This window comes from Limulus polyphemus, unplaced genomic scaffold (assembly GCF_000517525.1).
Source record: "Limulus polyphemus unplaced genomic scaffold, Limulus_polyphemus-2.1.2 Scaffold89, whole genome shotgun sequence".
In the NCBI taxonomy this organism is placed as follows: domain Eukaryota; kingdom Metazoa; phylum Arthropoda; class Merostomata; order Xiphosura; family Limulidae; genus Limulus; species Limulus polyphemus.
The window spans coordinates 410,653-418,364 of NW_013665699.1; the positions used below are offsets into that span (position 1 = coordinate 410,653).

The window sequence follows — 7,712 nt, forward strand, 5'->3', positions numbered from 1 at the left end:
CAATTATATATATATATATATATATATATATACACACACACAGGAATAAGAACATTTTGACACTGGTATTTCAAGGAAAAGGAGCATGTTTACATTTGTTATACCCATAAGTGTTTGAGTTTTAACGCAAAGCTGTACGATGCACTATGTGTCCACAACGCAGATCGTACCCCAAATTCTAGCCTATTCCGCTTTTTACTATAAAAAAAAACAGTTGATAAATTTTCATATAAAAATTAACCATGCAAGCTATATTATTGTAAATCCATCGAATAATAGGTTGGAAAACTAATTATTGTAGAATTTACTATTTTTTCACGATAGACCAAAACAACTAACTATACGAACATTCATATCATGTTAAGCCCGTATCTGAACATATAAAATATTCCTCCAAATAAATATTAGATGGTCCTCAGATGGGTCAGTGGTAAGTTTTCTAAAATATGGGTGGAAAACAGAGTTCAGATAACTCATTGTTTAAACTTGCACATTTAAAATAAAAAAAAAGCTTATGATCATTGACTATTTCTGACTCATCCAGCTAAATAAAAGGGGGAAAAACGTACATAAAATTCTTTGCGAACGTTACAAACACCGAACAAACATAAACAGTAAAAGATTATTAACACGGTAAACTACACATACTTACTGTGTGTCATAAATATTTGTTATATACATTCACATATGCGAGCCAAATGTACATATAAACAAGCCTCACGTGCATAGATAAGCATGTGCATAACACGCATGCGCTTATTCAAAGACGCAACTATTCCTGAAGTATTTTTCAGACATGTTTTTGGAGTACTAAATAACTGTAATAAACTGTAATCAAGGTTACATTTATATATTCCATCGCCTACGGCTATAATCATGACCTGCCATACATAAAGAGGCATTTAATTACATGATAACATATTCAAAATAATGGCGAATCTTACATGGCCAGAACCCATCCTTGCTTCTTACTATGTAGATAACGAAAAACCAATCCAATCCAGAACATCCTCAACCTTTCGGGTATCCTGAAACGACCGACTGATAGAAGAAAAGCCCCCGGCAGAGAATTCCTGAACACATTTATGAAACACAAATGAAGTCGAATTTCTTGATGGGCTGGTTATTTTCCTCTCTTACATACACGGTTGGGTGAACTTTGCAAAAAATAAACTAGGTGGACACGATCTGTTTGTGTTCCCAGGTGTCTATTTCAACATATAATCCATATAATCACTTCGAGTACTTTTTTCGTCCTTCGCATGCAATTTCTGGTTTTATCGTTACGCTAACGTTCACTTCTAGGTATCAATCAATATATTAAACCATTTGTTATCATTAGATATATAATGAAGCGTCAGTTTTATTGGAGATTTAACCATAAGTTAGGCATACCACCCGTCAAACAGTCGCTGCTTGTTTTTACCACAGTCTGTTTGTTACAAGTCTCGTGAACAATAACATATATGGCAACGTAATTAAACCTAAAAATACACCAGTTTTCATTTTTACCGTTTCAAGTTTTAAGTCATGTATATACAATACTAACTTTAGTTTTGTGTACTACGTTACCTTTCAACGAAATACGAGATCATTAATGAACACAATACATATTCTAAAGCTAATTATTAAAATTACTAACCAACTCGTTACGCCAAAGGTTGTATCTCTAATTATCAAACAGAAATATTGATTTCTGTACAAACAAACAAAAAGCCAACGATCTTCTTTCTCTGCCTGAGAAACTTATACTTGATAAATGTGTGGCACTGTGACGTAATTTTACACACAAAAAAGGCGCTCAAATTTCATTGGTGTACGTACAAAGCTTTGTTATACATACGTATTGACTCAATTGAAATTCGAAACACTGTAAATGAAACATATGAGCTCCCACCTCTGTGCAAGAGTTGAAATTAACCAAGAGAAAAGTTGTATCTAATATTGTTTCTGCAATGTTAGCTTTAAGACAACTTTTAACGTTTACATATTACCTATCTATCACGCATGATAGGAGTCTCGGTTAAATAAATCCAGCTGGATAATACAAACTTTCCACTTGCATTGTTTCCTAAGGCTTAAAGAACAAAACTAGTTGGCTACGATTGATATCCTAGATATATGGCTATGTGCTGGCATATTTGGATCTAGACTCACGCCATAATTTAAACTACAAATAAGTCATTCGGCTGAAAAATAGTGCATTATTAAGAGCAATTATGACACAGAACAACTGATTTGTTTGCAGCTTTCTAAATTAATTCATCTTCAAATTTCCACCACCAATTCCCATTCCAGCCAACGAGGTCTGACATCTTCTTACTGTGCTTGAGTGCACACAATTATAACACGAGTTCATTACATCCAAATTCCCCAACCCCTCTGACTATCAGCTTATTCCCACCGCCCACACCAAAAGCCTCTTTTCTTTTTCCCGCCCATAATTTCAGTCACACCTAATTAATAACCTTCTCTGCACGAGCTTACTGTATTCAAACACCAGACCATACAGAAGTAACGTTAAGCCCCAAGGGTTTCAATGGAACTTGGGGCTTGAATATGAGGAGAGATATAGGTAGACAGAGGCGAGTATGGTGAGGAGTAGGGGAGATAGAATAGCGAGAATTCGCTGAACAAGAACACGAATTTGCGTTTCTACCATCTGCTTTCTGCACGACCGCAGCATAATCCGGTCACTGACGTCAAACGACGCTTTGTAGTGGCGGAACATGACTGATGTCTCCGACTTTCCCCATGACAAAAGGAAAGTTTAAACATGCTGGATCAGGCATGTTTTGAAAGAGTGTGTTGCATGGACCCGCTATACATACAATCAAAGTATTAAAAGAATCTACGATTTGGAATCCTGCACAAGCTAACTCTTAAAAGAAGGTAATCCTGGCGTGGAAATAGCATATTGATTGGAACAAAAAGAAAAAAAGGTTTTACTAAACAAACACGTTTTAAAAAAGGTAAAATCTTGAAATGCTCATCGCGTGCTTTACCATTTTAACATTCAGCGAGTTAGAAAAATATGAAATATTTACAGTACCAGGTGGTACTGAACACGGGATCACTTCTGAGACGAATAAAACAAGTTTTTTTAAAAAAAAAAACGTGAAATTTATTAGACACACATTTATCCAAAAATTCACACCTTCTCAGAGTTGATTGTATAATATATTCACAAGAAAGTGGTTTAATATTTAATGAGCCCGCGAAAACCTTGAGCACTTACGTAAATAGAAGATATTCTCCAGATAAATACTATTGACACTTCATTACTTCGGTGTGTGTGTATATACTTATCAGATACGAGTGTATAACTACTGTTATTATATGTTAAGACAGCCACGTAGGTCATCACTGATAACTGAAATTTCAAGAGATTTGTGTACCGCATAATATATAATCTTATTTACACAGGTGGATAGCAAACCAACTAGCAGAAAATACACAGTTTTATCTTCGGATTCTATTTATCTAGATTTAATATAAATACTCAAGGATACCACGAATTCTGGGCTAAGAATCTGGATCATTAGTACTACCAAATATCGATCGTATTGCAACAATGTATAGAAGTTTGTGAAAGGGCATCTGGAGTATAACCCACCCTTGATTATGAAGATTTAATGAGACGATAGTGAAAAGAAGACGAGAGAGAGGCTGCTTATAGAAGAACACCAAGTTACTGTTACAGGAGTGTCATTTCACGAAAGCCCCCCCCCCCCCAATTCAGCTGGGGAACCTACGCTGTGACGTAATTTGCTTATATGTGTTAATCCGGCCTTATAAGAAATATCTCACTGAAACTATTTACTCCCCCTCCCAAGTTTGGGGGCACCCTTTCTGCCCCTATAAATGACGCCCCTGTACTGTTCATTCCTATGTATTCCCCGAACTTCTTATTCTTAAAATGTATTTGACGAACTCCAAAATACATTTCAAAAAAACTCATTTCTACACTAAATTTTACAGCATGGTAATTCTTTAACCAGTAGTTTTAGCATTAACATGAGAGCAACTTGAAATTTTTGGAATTGATTTATAGAGAAAACTAGTGTAGGCAAGAAGCAGACATGAAAAAGAATAAAATACATCTACAGTACTTAGAAGATACAAGTGTATAGCTACTGTTATATATTAGTTGGTCACCACTGGCTGATAAATGAAGTATTCGTCGAATAGTTTTACGAATGTCTTCCATTAAATTAGTTTTAATAAAGGTATATTGTCGTAATACAGTAAAACAGGGAAATCGGAGTAAATTTGGAAAGCCGTGAATTACTGAAGACGAGATAAATCAATACGTGACTGTTTATTGTGTGCTATAAACCATTCTGTTGTTATTGAAAATTGATTTTAAGTTTCATTTTGTATTTCCATAATTTTTTCCCGTTCAATTATATTTATTAATTCGATGATAGTGCGCCTTGAAAACATCTGAATTTTTAAACTATAACTATACAACAATGGTTCAATCAGTTAAATATTTAAACAGCATATCTTGTATATATATTCCAAACCGTGGTATCTGTCTGAGCGTTCGTCTGTCTCCCGTTTGAAAAGCTGCGCACGCAGGCAAAGCTTAACATTCATTTTTGAAATGACGGGAGAACAGGCATGAATAATGATGATTCTAAATTTTAGTTCGCAAGCTAAATTGTTGGAAATTAATAACATTTCAAAACGTGACGTAACTTTAAGAATAAAAATTTAGATTTACCATATGTTATTGTTGAGCGGCTCTTAGCATGACTGAAATGCTCAACAACTACTTTTCGCAGTGGGCAATACAAGTAGCTTAGAGCTGTAACACAATTAACCTTTGTAAAGTTCATGCAAAATTTAAATTGATAGAGTAACTTAAACTTCCCGTCACTGGGGACGGGTACTTTTGCTTTTAACTTACACGTTACAAGCCATTTCATTCATATAGAACTAAGCAAGGAAGCGTATCGTTTGTACCACTAGAACACACCTTCATTGTAAAGACCTCACAATATTTATTTTCTCTTTTTTATGGGTGAAGGGAGTGATATAGCAAAAGTATAAATGTCTTTTTTATTTTCAAAGTGCCATTTCCCCATTTCTTTGGATCATGTCTGAACGGGATGATGAATGAAATTTGTGTTAGTTAAGAGTTATAGCTATTAAACTTGTTCAAGGCCAGTTCAAGTACTGTTATCAATTAAAACTTGTTAGACAATAGGATCACTCAGTTTTATGGAACTATAAGCTTCAGGTATTGCTATCAATTAAAACTTGTTAGACAATAGCATCACTCAGTTTTATGGAACTACAAGCTTCAGGTATTGTTATCAATTAAAACTCCAGTGAAACAATAGCATCACTGTTTTATAGACCTATGTTTTAATTGATAACAATACCTGAAGCACTCCGGTGAGACAGAAGCATGATTTAGTCTTATAGAACTATGCGCTTCAGTTATTATTATCAACTAAAACTCGGTTGAGACAATAATATCACTCAGTTTTATATTGAACTATGTGAATGTATAGTTCAATTTTGGAAATCCACACACTCAATAAGTAAATAAGCGAAAATGAAATTAGTTGTCATGGGAAAGTCAAACACGTTAATCAATTATTCGTCTTTCATACAACTATGACAGAACACATATTACTTCATCTAATCAAAATCAATCAGACAGGTATGACAAAATAACTCACTTGGATTTACAAGTACCTAAACTACTTGAACACGCTCCAAAACCAATGTTTCCCAGCAAAAAACATTCCTATGATAAGAGATTTCGAACGATGACATCTAGAATAAGGCAACAGTAACATTTATACATGACTGAAAAAAAAAGACCACTTCCAGTTTTCTGTATACATTAGATTACGTATACAGGTCTCGATAAAGAGTCGTTATCTTAGAAAAAGTTCTCTGTAATCGCAACTTCGACCACAGCCATAGTTCCAAATAACTACAAATGACGTAAGAACTTACATCACATCACACATTAATAAGAACCAAACATAGATAGCGCGCACAATTCTTGCTGTAATATTAAAATTTTGACTATTAAAAAAAAAAACTAGTGTTTATTAAAACCAATAAATTTTGTCACTCAACTCGTTCTACGGTACTAGTGCTAATCACATGTAATAAATCAACAAGGCAATCCAAACACCGTCATTACAAGTACGTTCCGACGAGAATAACACTACATCTGTGTCACACATTATCACTCAAATAATATCCTAATAATGCAAAGAAAAACACGCAAGAAACAGTGTAGCTTGTAGATGTCAGGCAAGATTTGAAATTTAGGTTTTTTGTTGTTGTTTTTTTCATTGTTCCCACCCACTCACTCCCTTTCCCCTATATCGATCGTTGTATAAAAGGAGAATACCAAACCACTACGTACTTTCCGAACGTGTCTAGATCGCCAACACCGAGTCTCTCCTTTATTCGTCTTATACCAGCGAAAACACAACTTCTGGAAAAAACAAAACCAACAAAAAAATCTACATCCATTTGCCCGAAAGAAAGACTTGCCTTGGATTTTCCTGTAAAGTTGGGTTAGCGCCGACGTTGCGTAATAACCAAGAATGTGTAGAAGATGAACTATCCGGGTCGCCTTGTCTGTCTTTGCTCTTCAGTGTAAAGGCTTCTAGCCGAATGATTGGCTGCGAGAGCTACTACCAAGCGGTTGCCTGATGACGGTGACGCATAGCTCTCTCGGCTTGTGTTGTTAATACTCTGGTGCTAAGTGTGCATAGGGAGAGACCGAAAGGTTCAAATCGATTTCTATAACTAATGTGAACTGATTAAGAATACGGTGCACATTTTGAACGAATACGTCACCTAAACTCACTTACTATATACTGTATACGAGAACGTACACGACAAGGACGTCATTCCTTCAACTTCTCCCAACCGTTTCAACTGTCCGCAGTTCTTGCACTAACACGGTTTCACGTGCACACGCGTCATGGCACTCAACTACCATGACACACAACACAGCACATTGCTTGAAGGCAGAAAAACACACACTACTCTTGCTTCACCTCCCCAAGGGGAAGGTACCTTAGTGTATTTCACGCGAACTGTAGCGAAGGTGCCTAAAAGTTATATTTGTATACAATTAATTCCACGGAATATTGTCACAAAACAAAAATATATATTTCAAAGATTTTTATTCTAACTAGTCCTACTTAACTGATAGCTAGGCGTCTCTGTAAAACTGGGTGGATTTCCATTTATTTCAAATACTAACATGGCCAGCTTGTTCACAGACAGATAGAAAAACATATAGCCGGTTCCTCCCGCCCTCTATGTCTGTAATACGCAGCGAAGCAGGGCCCCTGCGTTGTTCGTAGAAACCATAATCAAAGCCTAGTTCTAATTTTATTGTGGGAAGCACGTGACTGCCGCCCGTAGGGAGTATTCTAGGACTACGAGCGTGATAAATTCGGAAACCCAGCGTGACAGAGCAGCAGAGGTTGTACTGGTTATGTGCGAGAGAAACAGTGCAGGTATAGTAGAACTAGAAGAGATAGATCTCCGGTTAAGCCTAGCCTTTCTCCCGAGTCCTGTAATGTTGCATGGGAATAAAAAAAGCGCTAAAGCTCGTAAAACTGACAAGTCTTAAATATAGGTGTTTAGCTTAGGGTTGGTAACATCACATACTCAGGAAAGCAACGTGAGACCGCTGTAAACGTAATAAAACAGATGTG

The 7,712-nt window shown here is 36.0% G+C and overlaps 1 protein-coding gene across 4 annotated transcripts in view; it reads right to left on the bottom strand.

Annotated features, from left to right (window-relative positions):
- LOC106468528 (zinc finger protein 608-like) overlaps nucleotides 1-7,507 on the bottom strand; it is a 46,723-nt gene extending 39,216 nt beyond the window's left edge. Inside the window, exon 1 of one of the 4 annotated variants that reach the window (XM_022397520.1) lies at nucleotides 6,532-7,507. The gene's annotated coding sequence lies outside the window, so the exon portion shown is untranslated. Of the gene's footprint in view, nucleotides 1-944; nucleotides 1,037-5,696; nucleotides 6,368-6,400 lie in introns of those variants that run through there. The other 3 variants (XM_013928963.2, XM_022397533.1, XM_022397539.1) reach the window with 3 other exon arrangements.
- Between the last annotated feature and the right edge of the window lie 205 nt (nucleotides 7,508-7,712).